This window comes from Mandrillus leucophaeus, unplaced genomic scaffold, assembly GCF_000951045.1.
Source record: "Mandrillus leucophaeus isolate KB7577 unplaced genomic scaffold, Mleu.le_1.0 Scaffold710, whole genome shotgun sequence".
Taxonomy (NCBI): domain Eukaryota; kingdom Metazoa; phylum Chordata; class Mammalia; order Primates; family Cercopithecidae; genus Mandrillus; species Mandrillus leucophaeus.
In genome coordinates, this window is record NW_012107698.1 from 1,316,492 (window position 1) to 1,335,466 (window position 18,975).

An 18,975-nucleotide genomic window follows, 5' to 3' on the forward strand; every position below is an offset into this window, starting at 1 on the left:
GGGGAGGGGGGAAGGATTGCATTGGGAGTTATACCTGATGTAAATGACGAGTTGATGGGTGCTGACGAGTTGATGGGTGCAGTACACCAACATGGCACAAGTATACATATGTAACAAACCTGCACGTTACGCAAATGCACCCTAGAACTTAAAGTATAATAATAAAAAAAAAAAGAAAGAAAAGGGATAAAAATGGCAATTTATTATGCTAATTACTAAGCTATTGTCTTAGCCGTACGCCTAATGTGGCCAAGACTTTCAAATGATGTTTCCCTTCTGCCAGCTAGCTAGCTCCCTGTTAGGTTCTGCTAATAGAAGTTGTTAGAGGAAGAATGAATAGTAGGAGAAAGTGAGAAGGGCTTCCCTGTTTTACTTGCCGATCTCAGAGTAGCCCCAGCAACAACTCTTTGAAGGAAATAACTCTTTAGTATTATTTCTAATTTCTTCTAAGGGTTTTTTTCATCCGTTCTTTCAGATCCAGACCCATTGCATTACCTCAGAGGAACCAGCAGCAGTCAAACACTACCCATTCCTCAAAAGTCTAGGGCCTAGCGCCATGGGGACCCTCCCACAAGCCCTCGAGGTACCAACACTAGTGAAGCAACACCTTTGCTTCATTAGAGGCCTGTGTTCTGCCATTCCCTGAGTTACGATGTGCTGATAATACCTCTTTTCTTGTTCACCTAGAATTGGTACCTAATTTCTATTACTTAATATCTGTTCTCTCAATATTTTCTTTTGCACCATTCTCTAGCGTGGTTTCCACCTTCCAGGGTGGACTCTGACTGATATCATGCTATCAAGTAGTCCTTATTTTTAAAGGTAATTAATGTTCTACTGAATGTAAAAATGTTTCTAAGGGCCTCTATAGGTTTACTCACAATGTGGTCTTCCTGAAACTTTTCTCTTCCTGTTAAATATTTCTTTTTCCTCTCACAATTCTTTTGGTGAAATCTGTGAGAAAGTCCCAATAACTCACTAATATACCTATGATGCTTCCACTTTAATCGTCTTTATAACTTTTAATTGTCTCCAAACCAAAAGGGGTGTAAATCTTACTCTTTTTTTTTTTTTTTTGAGATGGAGTCTCGCTCTGTCGCCCAGGCTGGAGTGCAGTGGGCGGATCTCAGCTCACTGCAAGCTCCGCCTCCCGGGTTTATGCCTCCCGAGTAGCTGGGACTACAGGCGCCCGCCACCTCGCCCGGCTAGTTTTTTTGTATTTTTTAGTAGAGACGGGGTTTCACCGTGTTCGCCAGGATGGTCTCGATCTCCTGACCTCGTGATCCGCCCGTCTCAGCCTCCCAAAGTTAAATCTTACTTTTTAACAAGACAGACAAACTCTCTGGCTCTGGGCAGCAGTAACTGAACAGGCAATGACAAGTGGGAGAGTACTTCAATCAGTCATCAAGGGGCAGCAAGTTCACCAGGGCATACAGTAATTGGTTGAAACTTAAAATCCTGGGAAAATTCCTTGTATTTACTAATTAATACATATGTATTTAATATATACTGGTGTTAATCATAGTAGGGAGATACAAAATCTCTAAATACAAAACACATACCTGTCTTCAATAAGATAAACGTTATTTAAACAACTATGTAACTCTTAAAATATCAAAATCTCACCTTGCTAGCTATCTTGGAAAAATGTATCACTTAACCTCTGGTACTCACAGTTTACTCATCTGCAGGGAAACAGGCTAGACTAGGTCTCTCTTGCTATACATCTACCATGATGATCTATAAAAAATATTTTTTGTACTGAGGCAGAGGAAGCTCAGTATCATTATCAAGAGAGACAAAAAGACTGGTTTTGTAAAAGGAAGATGAAAATTATCAAGATTGGTACCTCAAAAACCTCATTTGAAAGAGATTTGTACATATTGTATTTCTGCTATCACAATATTTATAGGCATTTACTTAGCCAGAAAGGATACTTCTTAAATTCTCTTCAAAATAGAAAATATCCTTTGTTCTTTTTCAGTTGTTAAAACAATTTTAATATTCTTCTCTCAAAATAAATTGATCACCTGCCATACAGTAGACCATATGCTTCATAGTTTGTTCATAAAAATAATTATATTTAAAATACTAGTTGAAGGTTAATACAATAGATGAGATCATTTACCATTTAGTAGTTCCACTTACCACATCTGATGCCTTTGGATATAAGGGCAATTTGGTGAAAATATCTTTCAAATGTCGTGAACAATTAGAGTTAATCCAATGTAAATCGGGGAGAAAGACTCCAATTCTGATTCTTTGCTTTATACCCCACCTGCACTGCTACTTAGCCTTAACATTTATACAGAGGAAATGAGAAAGGCTTTAATTCTGGAACATGGATTTAACAATCCACTCTTTTCACACAAAAAAAATTCTGTGATTTCAAAATTAAAAATAAGCCTTAGTACTCAAGTGCTACCATTAGTATAAAAATCAAGTTGCAGAAATCTATATAGCATAATCCCATTTATATAATACATTGAACACTGTTACAAATATACAGATGAAAGCACAGAAGCACAAAATCATGCATGTAAATTCTAATTCCTAATTCTGAGGAACAGGATGGGGGAAATGTAGAGCAGAGAGGAAAAAATTTTCACTTAAAATATTCTACATTAAATTTTAAAGCATATGCTGACAATAATTTTTAAAAATCAAAATTTTATCTTAAAAAATGAAAGTTACAGATAAAGGTGATGAAGAAACCTGAGATTTAAATCCAGGTGACATATTCAGTCATTAAATTCATTTATGTATAAATCTTACTTCAGTACCATTATGCATCAAGCATTATTTATATGTTCTACGGATATAGCAGTGAACAAGGACCCTTCCCTTCTTAAGTTTATATTCTGGTGAGAGTACTAACAAGATGATTACATACTGTGATAAGTACTCTGAAGGACAGAAACAGAATATGGAGTAATGGGGTAGGGACAGCTAATTTATAATCAGTGTTCAGGAAAAGTCTCTTTAAAAATATTACACTTGAAGTAAAACCTAAATAATGAGAATGAGAACCATCTACAAAGACCCTGGAGGAGGCATTCCAGACAGAGGCAACAACAATTGCAAAGGTCTAGAGGATGGAAAGAAGAGTGTGGCTACAGCATCTTAACTGGCATGAGATAAACTGGAGTGCAAGAGCCTGTAGTACTTTAATGTCCAAAATAAAAACTTCAAAAAGAAGTCACTAAAAGATTTAAGCAGAGAAGTGACATAACATGACTTACATTTTTAAGAAATGCTTCCGCACATTGTGCAGATAATGGGTTACGGGGAGGACAAGAATGAAAGTAAAAAAAAAACAAAAAACAATCAGGAAGCTAAACTACAGATCAGGTGGAAAATGATGACTGCTTGGTCTGTATTAGTGGAGATATCACTCCACTCAAGATACCAGTGGAGATAAAGAAGATAAATAATAATTATCATAGTTTGAATTTAATAATTTGTTTGACATGTATGGAAATTTGTTTTCTTTTCTTCTGTAAGTACCTATATAATATCTTTGATTTTGCCTCTCAGCCTGAAAAGCCTAAAATATTTACAATCTGGCCCTTTACAGAAAAAGTTTCCTGAACCTAACCTACAGAAAGAGTGAGAGTCTGAAAAATGATGGAACCCCCTTACCAGGTCTAGAGATGCTTCAACATTTGCAGAGGCAAGAGACATCAGAGAAGTGGCCACTGAGATGGTATTACAGATGATCAAGAGAGGAAGGTATTTCAAGAAAGAAGAAGACAAAGGGATATGAGGAAGATCAAAGATGAGTAATGAACTGTGCTGAACATTGTGCAGAAAGCCTATAAGATAAGAGAGAAATGTCTACTGGATTTGGCAGAATAGAAGTCACTTGACAATGGAGGTTTCAGCAGAGTGGTAAGAACAGAAACTCAAATGTGCTGAAGAGTGAATAGGAAAGAAGTGGAATAAAGAAAATCAACGAAATTACTACTGAAATGAGGTGCAGAGAAATGGAATAGTGCTGGAGGAGATGAGAGGTCAAGTGGAAGTTAAGAGTTTTTGTTTTGCTTTGTTTTTAAGATGCTGGTAGGAATTATCCAGGAGAGGAAGGAACTGATGCTGAACAGAACACAATTAGAAAAGGTAATGGGATTCAGAGCAAAATGATAAAAACAAAGACACTTCTTCCATTGACACAGAAATGAATGACAATGATTTGGGTCAGAAGAGAAGTAAATACAGCAAAGTGGTGATGGATAATAAAAAGTGGTATGTTTAATGGTCAAACAATTTAAGAAGTGATACTAGAGTTACCGATTTGGAAATATAGGGGGTGGGGGACAGAGAATGAATATATGCTATCAAGATTTGATTGGGGCGTAAAGCTAATAATAATGACAAGGTTGTTAACTTATGTAACTGATACAAATTACATATATTTATAGTGTACAAAGATGATGTTGTGAAATATGTAAATATTGGGGGAATGATTAAACTGGGCTAATACATACATTACCTCATATACTTATTTTTGTGGTGACAACACCTAATACCTACTCTCAGCAATTTTCAAGTGTATAATACTTGCTATTAACTATAGTCACCATGTTATGGTTACAATATGTCGCTTGGCTTGTTACCTTCTTAAGATGTGACTATAGGAGCAGATCCTTAGAAAGGATACAGGCAAAGATGGTTCATGTGAAAAAAAAAATGGAGGCTATGTGACTGTTAAGTAATATTACTAGCAAGTATCAGCACAGTCCCCCACAATTATGTGCTCCTCAGAATGTTTTGCACAATGTCCATAGTGCTGTATATGTAAATAACATTATAACTGATCGTAAACTGCCCCTCTTACTACTATTTACAATTAATCTAAATGCACAAAATTTATCAATCCCCTAAAAATGGCAATGGCTTTTAGAACTTTCATGGAGACATTAGGTAATATAATAATACTGTCATCGGTTTTCCAAAACATTTGTATACAAGCATATCTATAACAGCCTAATACTGAAAATGTTGGAAGTGTAGATAAATCAGCTTCACTATATGAATCTCTCCACATTTTTATGCTTCAGTATTTCTATAATAAAAACCTCTTTAAAAAAAATTAAGTATGAAGACTGTGGACTGGCAATCACAGTCCTCAGAATCTATATTTTTGATGAAAAGTAGGCTCCCTATTTTGAAGAACTGGCATGTTAAGCTCTGTAAAGTTTCTTGAAGCAAAGCAATAAGCATAGGAAAGACATCTACTTTATGAAATCTTTGTCCTGGAGTAGACCCTACAAATCTTTCAAAACAAAGGAGTTCAAGGTTACTGTCCAGAAGAATACACTAAACATAAAAGATTACTAATAACTTATGAACTCCTAATGTAGCATGAATCATACCAGCAACACTAGAATATTGGTTTCAACAAGTAGACTATTTTATTTTATAAACTTCACTAGAATATTATCAACAGCAGTATTAGAAAATGGAAAGCTAATGAAATTAGGAAGCAGCATTGGCATACTGCATACCGTGTTTCTCATCACTCTAATGCAGAATCTAATGGATGAGAAATCCATCTTTTAACTTAAAAAAAAACAAAAAAGCAGCCTATAAAGCTAGAAAAATAGACCACCATTTGACAAAGATATTAGGGAATATTTTGCCATCTAAATTCAATAAACTGCATTAGTGGAACCAGTTTCTTTTATAAGAAAAAAAGAGCAGCATACTTTCTTCTGGCTCTTTATTATACTTCCAAAGCCTGATTATCTTACTAGTGTTTTGTTTTCCTTTAGCAAGATCTGAAGTAGAAACTGACTGAAAGATTAAAGAATTATAAATATTCTCTTTTTATAAAGATGTTTTCCTGACTCTATTATAAGTCAGAGGACATTACAAATACTGGATAACATCAAATTTTCAGAAATCAATACTTTTCACCAATACTGGGTTGCCTACCTGTGAAATACGGCTTTTAATATCAAACCCTGATTTTATTTGATATCATGACCAAATATTTTTCCTGCAAAGTAAATGGTTATTAGTGAATTTTACTATAGTTCCATAACAGCAAAGGCAGAATCCATGTTTAGGTGATTACTGTATGTTTTGATTCAGTTATCTGCAGGGTGTCTGCATGGTACTCTAACTATTTAAAGCCAGTAAAAAGATTACAGCTCCCACTAACTGGATTTTCACAGCTCCCTATCATTCAGCTTGAATTCCTCATGGGCAGATTAAAAGGACCAAAGCAAACAATAGTCTTTTTAAAATACAAGGTGGTTATTAAAAGAAAGGAAGAAAGAAAAAGTATCCTTTATAGTCAAAACAGCAACAAAATTATTCAAGGAAGCAATCACATAAAAATAAAGTTAAACATATGATAGAAGTAATACCCTGGGTGTTGGCACATAATGAATCTAGCTCAATAAAGAATTACAGTTTTTATTCTGAAACCTACTTCATAAAATATATGGTTTTAGACTTTCAAGCTGGCTTTCAGTACGGCATCAGAAGAACAAATTTGGAAGGACGCTGACCATCATTTCATTTAACCTCCACAGTACAGACAGATGGACTGAGGTCCAAAGGACTCAAGTGGCATTCCCAAGTCAACTACTGGCAGACTATCAAAGTAACTATGTGTGAGTATTTCAAGTTCCTTTCTACTTTCACTTCACTACCTTCTCATTCCCACCTTCACTCACTTCAAAGGATCATATGACTTCCCTATCTATGATTAGCCCTTCCAGTGAGCCATGGATACAAACCCTTCCTTAATGCATCATCTCTTCTAATCTTCATGTAAACATATGAAGTAGTAATGTTTACCATGGCCATTTTAGAGATAAAGAAACCAAGACTTGGAGAGATTAAGTGACTTGACGAAGATCACACAGCTAGTAAATGAAAGAGCTGGACTTAAAGGCAGGTCTACAAGACTTTCATATATAAGTTGTTAACCATTGTGCTATACCCATTTCTCCATTAGCTTCCTCATTTCATGAGGAAACCCCATTGATTTTCACACTCTTCCATCGACTATTCAAACAATTCACCCAAATTCTATCCTTAGTGTCTCCACATTATCATTCAGTATTAAATAACTGGTAAGTTTCTGAACCCAAGTCAGATCAAGATCCACTTGGATAACATTCCTTCCTTCTCAGTTGCCACTACCTTTATTAAGGCTTCATCATTACTCCTGCACATTACTTACCATAAGACTCCTAAATGGTCTCTCTCAGCCTTCAATCCATTCTCCTTAGTGTTGCTTCTCTAAGTTAAAATCCTTCAAGTCAAAACTTCTGTGGCACCTCCTCTTATATCCCTTTCTTATTTATTTATATTTCTTTTAGCCAGAATGAACTCAAGATCCCAAAAGGAAAGGGAAATTTTCAAATGTATATTTGTATTTGCCTATAATTTTATATAAAGAAACCCTAGAAGGATAACTAAAAAACTAATAAACATAGTTACATGGATTTTTAGGGAAAGAAGAATAGGAATTGAGTGGATAAGGGGAAAAGATGTAAATAAGACTCTTCACTGTATGTAAGCCCCTATATAATGCTTCATTTTGAAATGTATCATCTATTCAGAAAAGGAGGAAGGTAAAAGAGGAGAATGAAAGAAAGAAAACAAAAAGAAAAAAAGGAAGAACCAACAATGCTTGATGTCACCTTCTTGTTTCCAGAAGGTATTTTCTGTATCTAACAATAAAATGGCAATTTCTCCCCAAAAAAGAGGAATAAAAATGGTTTCCTAAGCATATCATAATCCCTCTCCTTTTAATCCTTCTGTTTTTCCCTTTCCTTCCTACTTCCTCTTCCATGTTCTTCCAGATGGTTTAAGTGTCAACACCTCCAGAAAATCTTCCTTGACTGGCTAATTTTGGATTAAGTGTCCTTTCAATATGCTCCCCTAGTATAGTGGGCATCTTCTGTCACAGCACTCTTACTACATTGTTATCATTATTTGTGTGTCTGACTCCCAAACTAGATGGAAGTTTCTTGAGATCAAAGACCGTGTCTTATTCATCTTTGCAATCTCCAGTAACTACAATAGTGCCAGACACATTTTAACAGCATCCAAAGTAATCCATGGCACAATGCATTTATCTTTGTTGTGGCCCATGGGTCACATCCAGCAGTCACTGTGATTTAATCTTGCCATATGGAAGATACTGCTTGGGTTACTGCAGCCTCCCCTTTATAGGTTTCTATAGTCATCAAGGTCCAAGTAAAATACCTAAAGAGTTAAGAATAAAATGGAATTGAAAACCTGAGACCGGGTTAAAACTCTCCTGATTTCTGCACCTACAATATATCCTCCTGACTACTTTCATTCTCCTCTTGAATGTACCAAAAGATTCTTAAACTCAGTATGTCCAAAGCAAATGTATGACGCCATGCCATCTTCCAATGTAATCCTTGCTCAGTAAAAAGTCTCCCCATTGTTCCAATGATATAAATCAGAAAACTAATGGTTATCCTTAACATCTGCAGCTCATTTACCAAATCAGATCTATCATTAAATACATAAATATGTCTCAAATTCATCAACTTCTCTCCATCTCCAATGACAAATCCCTGGCCCAAGCTACTATTACATCTCTCCTAGATTACTGTGCTACTTATCTGGTTTCTCTGCATCCACTCTTACTTATCCCTCTGCAATCTGTTTTCCACACTGCAGCTGGAGTGATCTTTTCAAAACACTAATCTGATCATGTCACCCATCAGATTAAACCACTTCAAAGGCATCCTGCTACCCTTAAGATAGAGACCAAAATCCTTAACCAGGTTTACAAGACCCTGCAAAGCCTAGCCCCTATCTGTTTCTCTGGCCCCATCTCAGACTGTGCTCCCCCTCCTCTCCATTCTAGCTTCTGTGATCATCTTTCAGTCCCTGTTCATATCAGTGTCCCTCCATTCTAGAGGCCTTTGTTGATGATGTTTCCTCTCTCTGTAATTTTCTTCTCCCTGCTCCTTCCTTCACCAACTCCTACTCATCCTATTTCTTCAGGAAAGTTTGCCCCGACTATTCTAGGTCAAATACATCTCCCTCTCCACCATTATATTCTGCTCAAAGCACTACACATGTCTTATGCTTGGATTTTTATCACTATTAAAAACCTATATTTATGTGATTTCATATTTGCAATTTCCCCCTGACACACACACTGGACCATAATTTCCATGTCAGGCACCATAACTGTTATCCATCACCATGGAATAAATCTGCAAGGCCCAACCCAGTGCCTGGCATTTGATGAATAATGGAGGGAGGGCATCAGCTAGGTGGTAATACCTAGGCTATCATCAGTTATCAATGTCCCTACATGTGGGAAAGGTACAGAATCCTCAGGATAATTAATGTGAGGAACCTAAAATCATAATTTAGAATTATACTAAAATGCTTTTCTCTTCAATCCCAGAATATTATACTCTCTTCACTGAAGACTGGTGAGCAAATTTTCTACCACAAAAAAGGACTTCAGAGACCGTTTACTCCATGCCTCACATTTTATAAAGAATATAAAACTCAGACACGTTAAGTAAGCAGCCCAAAGTCACATGCAAGCGAGCAGAAGAGCCAGTGCTAGGACCCACACGTACCAGTCTAATGTTGCTTCTACTATATCTACTACAGTAACATATCAGGGACTCTCTGGAGAACAGGATTCTCATATTCTCAAAGAGTCATATTATGGACTCTTTGAAGAAGAGCAGTACTCATTACTAATTTATATTCTAGCAACTCTGAAGGGACATACAACTTTGATCACATCTTCTAATTCTCCTCTTGGTGGGGAGCACTCATGAGATTAGTTTTGAATCTGTTGAACTTGAGATTCTAGACATGTCCAACAGGCCATTGTATAGATGAATCTGAAGTTCCAAGAACAGTTCTGGCCTACTTAAGACTTGGAAAATGCATTCAAGAACAGGAAGACTGTGAGACAGATGCTAGTCTTCCGTGAAAAAGGAGCACTGCCTAACACATATTATGACAGCAAAATGAAGGGAAAGAAAGTTTCATGGTGAATAGCATGAGCATCAGAGGAACACGTTTTAATTTACTTTATTCAAAATAAAGAGCAGATGAACAATTGTTTGGAAGGAAGAATGAAAAGTAAGAAGGATAACAAATTCACCTCTGGACGCTGAGGTATATGGGAGATAATAAAATAGGATGGAAATTCCCATTCTAGTAATGGTAGATTAGATAATTTGAATCAACTCTTTTTCTAAAGAACTATTACAATGGCTGGAAATTTTTTAAAACAATTTTTTGTTTTTTGATGGCCTATAAGAGGTAACAATTCAATTGCTGAAATTAGATTAATATTATTCCAGATTACTCTCAGAGGCAACAGAAATGAATCCATTGGAACTACACATCAAAGTCATAGACTGCAAAATAACTAAACTTAGTAGCTGAAAAAAGATGAACATAAAATTGAGAATTGGTGAAGAGGAAACTATAAAAACAATCAAAAAACATACTAGAATTGCAAAAATATAATAAGGAAAATATAAAATATATTACAGAAAATTAAGAACTCAAAAGATACACTTAGCAAATTAGACATAATAGATTTAAAAAAAAAAAAACAGAGTAAGTGAACTTAAGCTTAATATATATATTTTTTAAAAAACTGCCACATCATAGTAAAACTGGTAAAAACTAGAAACCCAGAACTTCTAAAAAAAAAATTAAGAAAGGGGAAAATAAACTTAGGCCCTTAAATTACAGAACTATTAAAAGTGATGGTAAAACCACAATTACTTCTGCACCAACCTAATAAAATATGTCTATCATTGCTCACTGAATTTCTAAGAATAAAGGAGAAATACAGACATTTTCACACAAAGTTTTAAAACCTGAGAATTTACACAAAAAAAATAATGGATGCTCTTCAGGATAAAGAAAAATTATCTCAAGCAGAAGGTCAAAGGATGAAAAATAATTAAAAGTAACAAAAATGGTAAGTATTTAGAAAACTTAAAATTAACCCTACAACACAACAGAATGGTAAAATATCTGAGTAAAAGTAAAACATAATCTCCTCATCCTACAATGTCTTTGCCAGTTTAAAGCAAAAACTATAAACTTTGCCTCATGAGGTTTTCAGAATTAAAGGATTAAAGGCTGGTAACATTTCCACATTCCAACTGAAGCAATAAAACACAGATTCTAAGTAGACTGTGAAGAATTAAGTAAGTGTATTATAATTCCTAAGGCAACCACTAAAAAAATCTATATACAGAAATACAGTAAAAAATACAATAGAGGAATTAAAGTGGAGTAATAAAAAATGTCCAAACAACCCATAAAAATACAAGGAAGGGAAATCAGAAATAAAAAGAGGAAATAAACAGAAAATTAATGACAGAAGGGAAGACCTAAATCCAAACATATCAATAATTATATTAAAGTAAGTCATGTAAACACACCAATTAAAAGACTAACTGTCAGAATGGATTTTTAAAATGAATCCAAGGCCAGATGCTTTGGGAGGCCAAGGCAGGAAGATTTCTAGAGGCCAGGATTTTGAGACCAGCCTGGGCAACGTAGCAAGAACCTGTCTCTACATTAACAACAACAACAAAAAAAATCCATCTATATGCAAAAAACTCATCTCAAATATAATAATGTAGACATGTTAAAACTAAAAGTTGGAAGATGGAAAAAGATATACCAAGCAAACACCAATCAAAAGACATCAAGAGTAGCTATATTAATATCATACAATGTGTATTTTGTAGCAATAAAATTATGAAGAACAAAGATGAAAGAACGAATTCACCAAGAAGACAATTTTAAATGTATATACACCAAATAAAACCAAACAAAAGCGCTAAAAAATACACAAAGCAAAAACTGACATAACAAAATACAGAATTACAGTTGAAGACTTTAACGCTTGTCTTTAGTAATCAACAACTAGTAGATGGAAATACGCCAAGAGATAGAAAATTCCCATTAACCAACTGGATTTAATTGCCATTTACACAACAGATGACCCAACAACAGCACAATACACATGGAACATTCACCAAGACAGACCATATCCAAATTCATAAAAATAACCAATTTATAAGAGCTAAAATCATATAAAGTATGTTTTTTGGTCATAATGAAATGAAGCTAGAATCAATAAAAGAAAGATACAGGGAAATCTTCAAACATTTGAAATCATATTTTCATATCTAAATAATCCATGAATCAAACAGGAAATCACAGGGAAAATTAGAAAATAATGAGAACTGAGAAGATATAAAAACATAACATATGAGAATTTGTGGGATATAGCTAAAGCAGTGCTTAGAAAGACATTTATATCATTAAACACTTGTATTAGAAAAGAAAAAAGATCACAAATCAATAATCTAAGGTCCCACTTTAAGGAACTAGAAAAACGTACAAATAAACTCAAAGGAGGAGAAAAAAATAATAATAAAGAGCAGAAATCAATAAAATTGAACGAAGAAAAAAACTGACAAAAGATATCAATGAACCCCAAAAAAACCTCTAGCAATATTTATTCAAAGTATCAGGATATGAAAAGAAGTCATCACTACAGGTCATACAAACATTAGAAAGATACTAAGGGAATACTATGAGCAACTCTATGAATATAAATTCAACAACTAAGATGAAATAAACCAATTCTTTGATAACCAAAAACTACTAAAACTCACCCAATATGAATACCAAAATCCAAGGATGCTCAAGTCCCTTACACAAAATAGCACAGTAACACATCCTCCTGCATACTTCAGATCATCTCTAGATTAATAATACCTAATATAATGCAAATGCTATGTAAATAGTATACTGTATTTTTTATTTGTATAATTTTTTATTGTTGTATTGTTATTTTTATTGTTTCTTCCCGCAAACATTTCTGATCTGTGGTTGGTTGAATCCACGGATGTGGAACCTGTGGATATGGAAGGCTGACTACACTAAAGCTGTCTTTGCCTAGATAGCTTTGAATAATGAAAACATTTTTCTTCTACTCCTGTCTTTTACAATTTTTAAGTGTACTTAATTTCTAAGTAGTTATGAATTTCACATCTGGCTTATTCCAAATACAAATTACTTTTCAAAATCTAATATCTACCCATTTCTTTTTCTAATGTAGAATGCCCTCCTTTATCTTTCTCAAGAAAAAGAAGCTAAGGCTGCAATATGACAACCAAATTGATTTTCATGATCTACTTCCAGGTGGCCTGTCACAGGCTGGCATATCCACAGGGGTCAAAGACTGCAATTTCAAAACCTCCTGCAGGAGTTCAGAGAGAATTAAAACAGCAGTACTCACTGTTGTATTTCCCTAACTGCACTTGCTATGTTAGTGATCATCACATATGTAATAGCATTAAAAAGTGCTTTGTGTTTATACTCACAAGGTTCATTCTCTGAGATCTATCCCTACCTTCCTGTAGTTATATGCAATCTTGGAACCCAAAGATCATATCTTTATCACTAAATGAAAAGCATTAACCCCAATGATACCATTTGGAGATTTTCTTTTATTACATACTTTCATTGCCTTGAAATCTAACATATGTTAACAGCATTTACACAAATGGAATGTATTACAATTTACTCTGCTTTAGTAGAAAAGTATACCCCGTAACTACATCTATCCAAAGAGATATATGTTATTCCTATCATCTGGCTATACTCATTTTATTAACTAGGATATTAAGAATATTTAAACCAGGCACTTTAAAACTGTCCTGTAATATCACATTAGGATATAAAAATAAATCAACATAGAGATATCTGGTTTTTCAATCTTTGTCATTTAATCAAAGGAGGATAAATTTCTGATTCTATACTTGTGCTGACCAAGATTTATCTAACATGTTAATCAAGCATTATGGTTTATTCCAATCTGTTCCATTTTGGAGATGCCACTCCAATGATCACTAGACAGGGGAGAAAGCCTGTGAGAACAGAATAAGCTTGAATTTTAAAAAAATACACAGCAGATTGCTTCTATTTGGTTTAGCATCACTCATATCAGGGACACTCAAGATGCTTTACAATGAGATATAAATTAGAATTGTAATGAGTGATTATAAGCAACGGCTTAGCATTTAGGGGACCTGCTTGTTTACTTAGGAAGAAAAGACTTGACTGGCACTCCAAGTTTATTACCTTTACATTCCTCTAACAATAGTGCAGACTCTCTAGCTTACAAAGTCATACATAACATTACTAAAGGCAAACACTAAGGCCTTCAGTTAAAGATCTCTATGAAATAGTATGTTTAAGTCTGGTAGTTTGCCCTATAACCATATATAAAATCAAGAGAATAGGTGATATCAATTAAGATCCTGAAATAAATTAGACTAGGCATGAAGAATGATCAATCAGGACTGGAATTTTAACTGTTATTTAAAATATGAATCCTAGCAGTGACATTCAATTTTTTAAACAACTGATGCTAAATGATACTAATTGTAGCATGATTGATAACATTTAAAATACAGAAAAAAGTGAAAGTTACATAGGATTTTTTTTTTAATGCAGTCTGGAGACGTGGATGGAAGTAGTGTATGTATGCGAATGCACATGCACACTTGAACCAGAAATGGGGTAGTACAAAAAAGTTGCTTATTTTTCTGATACCAAAAAACGCAATGTTATCACTTTTAAATGCTTCTAAGCTGGATTTAATTACCTAAATCCAGCTTCAAAATAAACATTTATTATTCATTCTACAAATATTTGAGTACTTACTATAATCCAAGTAAATACAATGTTAACTAAGACAGACAAGGTAATCTGTAATCATAACATTACAAAATTCTATTCAAATTAGGTATAAATACAATGGGAGTTAACTGCAAAGGTACTCAGCACACTCTTGAGGGGTGAGGAATACTTTACCAAATAAATGAAATTTAAAATGAACCCAAAAAGATGAATAGTAACTGGCAGGAAAAGTAGAGAAGAAAGTATTTCAGACTGAAGGAACAACCTTTATAAAGACACAAAAGTGAGAAAAAAGAATGATAGTTGAGAAACTGGTGATCACAAAACCAACAGTTAAAACTGTTTTATCAATAAAAAAATAAAATGATGAACCTTTATTGAGCTGCTACTACATAGTACTAGTCTTCTGACACACACTGCTTCTAATAGTTAACAGCTTCTCAATTACCATTATCTCCATCTTATGGAAGAATAAAGTTCAAAAAAGTTACTTGCCTTCTGAGGAAAAAATTGTAAATGACTTGAGATGATCAAAAAAGACTACTGGGTTATATTGTCTAGGGCACCTTTCCTTATCTGAGATATTTTTAGACTCCATAGATTATAGATAATTGATAGCAATGCAAATAATTCTTTTCTATAAATATGCAAATAAATTTTGTCCAGTGGAGGTGTAATTGATTTCCTTCCCCTATGTGGAAGAAGCTACTTTTGAATCTATTACGTTATTCATGGCTAGATTTTTGGTAGCCTACATTTGTGTCTACTACTGATCCTTTGAGCTACTTGTAACATCTTACTTATTCTCTCATTAATTAGGTAAGTAATATCTTTGGCAATGTATTTCTGTATGAGACACGGTTTTGCCGTTTTAAAAACAATCATCCTTCAATAGCTCCAAAGCATAATGAGTCAGGATTTGAAGGTTTCTGTGCAGTCCATATGGGTCCAAAGACAAGGCTCCTCCATTACACTACAATTCAGTACTTTTTCCCTTTTATTCCTGAATGTTAATGCTAACATAATTTTTGTAATACCTTTTGCAAAGTGTCCACCAAATTTTTAAAAAACCATGTAATGAAACTTACTAAAAGTCCTTCTTCACATATCCCTAATTCCTCAGCCTCCTGTGGAATGAAAAAGGAAATTTAAAGTACCTTCTCTCATTCCAAAGCTTTCACCATCAAGCAATCACCAAAAGAAAGAATGAATCTACAATTCATGCCATTTAAAACGTTATCAGGCATAATTCAAGTCAAATCCCATTGGCCACACTGTGTGATAATTTAAATGTATTGATATAATATATAAAAGAAAGGTGGTGACCTCGGAGAACTGAGGAAATCCTTGTCTCCTGCTTTTGCTGAATATTTTTTTTGTTATATTATGTTCCCTATCTTGACCTAATCTTTTCTAAAAAATTAGATTATTTTGGTTAAATCGGAACTAATACCAAATACTCAAACCCACAGAATAGAAATTGGGTGGTAAATTTCACTGTAATATAAAATGGCCAAGAACACAATGGGCCACTATGTTATGATATTCATTTGATTTATGAGGAAACTGTAGAAACTTTAATTTAAAAAGAAAACAAATCCAGTGCACACGTGTGTATAAAGATGTATTTGTTTACCTGCTTAACAAAATTGACAGTATGAAGCTTTTTTTTTTTTTGCATGCTATAATGACATCTGTTAAAGGTGTACTTTCGATATACTGCTTTCGAACCAAACATTTACCCTTCGCCACTGGTGAAAGGCAACAAGATCTCTTTACAAAGTCTTCGTCTTTTTCAATAAATTTTGCATGAAAACATGTTATCCTGGCACAAAGTTGCCTGCTGTCACTTTGGAAGTGTGATAAATGTTTAATGAAAACAACACCACACAGCTTGGTGTCAGACAACAGCTATCACACAGCCCTGCTTTGATCCAAACAGACACTTAAAAGGAGTTCTAAGCATGCTCTGCACCACAGAACTCTATAACCTATATGCAAATGGAGTAAATTAGCATAAATTACTTCCTGCTGTATAAAGAAATAAGAGGTTAGGAAAAATATGACAGGCTCTATAAGTAAGTAACTGCTGTCAAAACTCAGAGTCCAGCTTCCCCAAATCACTCCCAACATCTACCAATCACTAGGTAGAGGGAATAAAAAACAAAACCCCTTATCGACTGGAATTTATTACATGAAACTCTAAAACTGAAGACACTGGAATTTTGCCAAGGTTAAAGCCATAACTAATATATATTTATAAAGTATGATTTCTATATGGTACTAGTTTTCTTATTCACACTGCTTATAATACTTACAGCTTTTTAAGTACTACCATCCCCATTTTATAGAAAAATAAATTATATATCCAGAGGCAAATTCTTACCTCTCTCAAAAAGTATAAAGCTTCTGAAAATTATACAAAGAAAAATGGAAGAATGTATAAATACAAGTATTTCAGTAAAAGATCCCAAAAGTCTTGATAGGTACATTTCTGAGAACAGCATCCATCTACTGAAAATGCAATGAGGAAATAATAAAGGGGAAAACTTTTCATCGTAGCAGGTTATAAAGAAAGGCCCACTTAGAAATACAAAATTAGGTTCCTAACGAATTCTAAAGTTATTCAAATTAAGAAGAAAGCATTTTAGTAGGTGTCTTGGACCATTCTGTGCTGCTATAACAGAACGCAATGGTCTGGTTCATTAGTTTATAATGAATGAAAATTTATTGCCTCACAGTTCTGGATGCTGGGAAGTCCAAGACTGAGGGGCCACCACCTGATGATGAACTTCCTGCTGCATCATCCCGAAGAAGAAAGGCAAAGAGCATGTAGGAGGCGGAAGCCAGTCTTTTTATAAGAAACCTACTCCCATGATAGCGTACCCACTCCCTTGATAACTGCATTAATCCATTCATGAAGGAAGACCCACCTCCCATAAAGGTCCCACCTCCCAACACTGCTGCATTTTGGATCAAGTTTCTAACACACAAACTTTGGGAGACACATTCAAACCACAGCAGTAGGCAACAACTGCCTTAAACCAAATTTTCCTAGCTGGTGATTTAAATCAATCTCATCCAAATTCCCCTTTTAAGGATGGCACTGTGATTTAAGAATGAATAGTAAAGGCCGGGCACAGTGGCTCACACCTGTAATCCCAGCACTTTGGGAGGCCGAGGCGGGTGGATCACGAGGTCAAGAGATAGAGACCATCCTGGCTAACACGGTGAAACCCTGTCTCCACTAAAAATACAAAAAATTAGCCGGGCATGGTGGCGGGCACCTGTAGTCCCAGCTACTCAGGAGGCTGAGGCAGGACAATGGCGTGAACCCGGGAGGCGGAGCTTGCCGTGAGCTGGAGCGTCACTGCACTCCAGCCGGGGCGACAGAGTGAGACTCCATCTCAAAAAAAAAAAAAAAAAAAAAAAGAATGAATAGTAGAACATCACTGGTACTTACATATTTGTTCACAACTAACTTTTCAAAGACATCATTTTAAAAATGTTTTATAGCAGTCAACTACATGTTAGGTAGTTTGGATCAAGATGTAGGTAAAGAAGGTCCAATAATATGTTAATCCACAGAAGACTTAGATAGGATGTATAACATTCACCATCATCAAATCAATTGCAATTATGAGATGCCATGACAAGTTTCATAGTTCTGATTGTTGACTCTCAATAACAGTTTAACAAAATAATGTTGTATCCAATTTCAACTTAACAACTCTGCTATTAAGAAAAATCTGTTCTCATAATGCAAAGACATTATCCCTTATAAAAATTGTAATGATCTAGGGCCTGGCACTGTGGCTCACTCCTATAATCCTAGTGCTTTGGAAGGTCAAAGCCAGAGGATTGCTTGAGATCCAGAGTTTGAGGCCAGCTTGGTCAACATAGTGAGACTCTATCTCAACAAAAAATAAGGAATAAAAATTTAGCCAAGCTTGGTGGCGAACACTTGCAGTACCAGCTACTTAAGAGGCTGAGGTGGGAGGATCACTGGAGCCCAGGAGATCAAGGAGATCAAGGTTGGAGTGAGCTATGATCACATCCCTGCACTCCAGCCTGAACAACAAACTGAGACCCTGTCTCTAAAAAAAAAAAAAAAAAAAAATTACATCATGTAACCCAATATATACCTACTAAGTACCCAACAGAGTAGCCATTCTTTACTCCTTTATTTTCTTAATAAACTGCTCTCACTTTTAAAAAATAAAATTTTCTAAGGATAAGATAAATATTTATTTT

The 18,975-nt window shown here is 34.8% G+C and overlaps 1 protein-coding gene across 3 annotated transcripts in view; it reads right to left on the reverse strand.

Moving 5' to 3' along the window:
• The window catches only part of RSRC1 (arginine/serine-rich coiled-coil 1), a 435,595-nt gene that overhangs the window by 330,418 nt on the left and 86,202 nt on the right, over positions 1-18,975 (reverse strand). The gene's annotated exons all lie outside the window — the stretch shown is intronic.